The following is a 2,500-nucleotide window of genomic DNA, read 5'->3' on the forward strand; positions in this document are numbered from 1 at the left end:
GAAGGAGGATGGCTCCTTCCAATGGGAAGTCTCTTCTGATGGAGGGACGGCAGAGGTTCCGGGTTCCTCACGAAGGAAGGAGGAACTTCCTGAAGAAGGACGTCTTTCCTGAAGGAGGATGGCTCCTTCCAATGGGAAGTCTCTTCTGATGGAGGGACGGCAGAGGTTCCGGGTTCCTCACGAAGGAAGGAGGAACTTCCTGAAGAAGGACGTCTTTCCTGAAGGAGGATGGCTCCTTCCAATGGGAAGTCTCTTCTGATGGAGGGACGGCAGAGGTTCCGGGTTCCTCACGAAGGAAGGAGGAACTTCCTGAAGAAGGACGTCTTTCCTGAAGGAGGATGGCTCCTTCCAATGGGAAGTCTCTTCTGATGGAGGGACGGCAGAGGTTCCGGGTTCCTCACGAAGGAAGGAGGAACTTCCTGAAGAAGGACGTCTTTCCTGAAGGAGGATGGCTCCTTCCAATGGGAAGTCTCTTCTGATGGAGGGACGGCAGAGGTTCCGGGTTCCTCACGAAGGAAGGAGGAACTTCCTAAAGAAGGACGTCTTTCCTGAAGGAGGATGGCTCCTTCCAATGGGAAGTCTCTTCTGATGGAGGGACGGCAGAGGTTCCGGGTTCCTCACGAAGGAAGGAGGAACTTCCTGAAGAAGGACGTCTTTCCTGAAGGAGGATGGCTCCTTCCAATGGGAAGTCTCTTCTGATGGAGGGACGGCAGAGGTTCCGGGTTCCTCACGAAGGAAGGGGGAACTTCCTGAAGAAGGACGTCTTTCCTGAAGGAGGATGGCTCCTTCCAATGGGAAGTCTCTTCTGATGGAGGGACGGTAGAGGTTCCGGGTTCCTTACGAAGGAAGAAAGAACTTCCTGAAGAAGGACGTCTTTCCTGAAGGAGGATGGCTCCTTCCAATGGGAAGTCTTCTGATGGAGGGACGGGAGAGGTTCCGGGTTCCCCACGAAGGAAGGAGGAACTTCCTGAAGAAGGACGTCTTTCCTGAAGGAGGAGGTTCATTTAGAAGAAGAAGTGAGGTGCCTCTCGAATTAGGTCCTTCTTGATTAAGGTAAGTCTGTCCTATGGGAGAGAAGTTCCTCTTGAGGGAGGGAGAGTGTTCTCTGAAGGGGGCTTGTTATCACCACCACCAGGGGGACACACTCTTCAGTGTTGAGAGATGGCGTAGGGAAAAATTAAACAACAACAACAACAACAACAACAACAACAACAACAACAACAATAACAATAACAACAACAACAACAATAACGATAGCGTAGGGGTTGCAATGGGGAGGAAAGATTGGGAGGACCAAGAGTACAGTGACAAGACATCGGGAAATGAAGAGGAACAGAAGGGGGTGATTGGTTAGGCAGAAGAGAAGAAGGAGGAGGAGGTGATGGTGGTGGAGAAGAGGAGGAAGAGTAGGAAATTGTAGGGTAAATGTGAGGAAGAGAATAAGGAAGAAGACGAGGAAAAGGATGAAGGGCGAGAAGAAAGAGGATAAGGCGGAGAAGAAAGAATGCAAAAGAAAAAAAAAAGATGGTGAGGAAGAAAATGAGTAAAGAAAAGAGGAAAACGAAGGGAGTATGAAAATCAGGAGAAGACGAAGATGGGGAGGAATGAGTGAAGATGGAGTGTGATGGGGAGAAGACAAAGTAGAGAAAGAGGAGAGTAAGGAGGAGGGTAAGGAGAAGGGTAAGGAGGAATAAGATAACGAAGAAGAGGAGGTAGGTGAGACGGAGGAAGAAGCACAGCAACATAAGATGAGTGGAGAGAGAAAAAAAAAGAATAAATAAGTGGAGAGAGAAAGAGAGAAAGAGAGAGATGGAGAGGAACATCAGAGAAAATGGAGTCAGAATGAGAGCAATAACTTAAAAGTTAGAGCGGTGGCACTGACGAAGACGACGACGGAGAAGCGGAGGACAAAAATCTCTGTAATACGGAGAACTGAGAAAAGAAAATTACAACATCGGGAGTGGAGGGAGGGAGGGAGGGAGAGCTGGGAAAGAGGGGGGGAGAGGAGGTGGGATGAGGGAAGGAGGGAGGGGGGAAGGGAGGAGAGATCCAGGATGCTGGAAGACCTGCAAAGCAAGCCTTATGCAACTGAGATTGGGCTTCACATCGAAAGATTTATCCGACGGAGGACCTGAATGAAGGAGTAGGATCTGCATGATTTCCGTGAGATGAAGGCTGAGGAAGACTTACCTGACGTAGGAGGACCTACATGGTGGACTGGGTAGGATTGAGGGCAGGAACATAAAACGGAAAATAATCATAAGATAATATTATGGGGACGGCGACACAAGAAGTCATTCTATCTCGAACTTGTTATTGGACGACACTCGAACGCCTTCTTTCCCCGAAATGAATATTTCGGTTTCCGGTTTCCAGTTTCCAGTTTCCAGTTTTTATTTCGAGTGAGGGCAAAAGTCAGTTCTGTCTTGCTGAAGGAGGACGAGGGAGGTTTATATTCTTGACCTGAGGGAAGTTTCCATTCCTCCTGTTCTTCTTCAGG

Source organism: Oratosquilla oratoria, chromosome 23 (assembly GCF_046742065.1).
Source record: "Oratosquilla oratoria isolate Oo_2021 chromosome 23, ASM4674206v1, whole genome shotgun sequence".
NCBI classification, from domain to species: Eukaryota; Metazoa; Arthropoda; class Malacostraca; order Stomatopoda; family Squillidae; genus Oratosquilla; species Oratosquilla oratoria.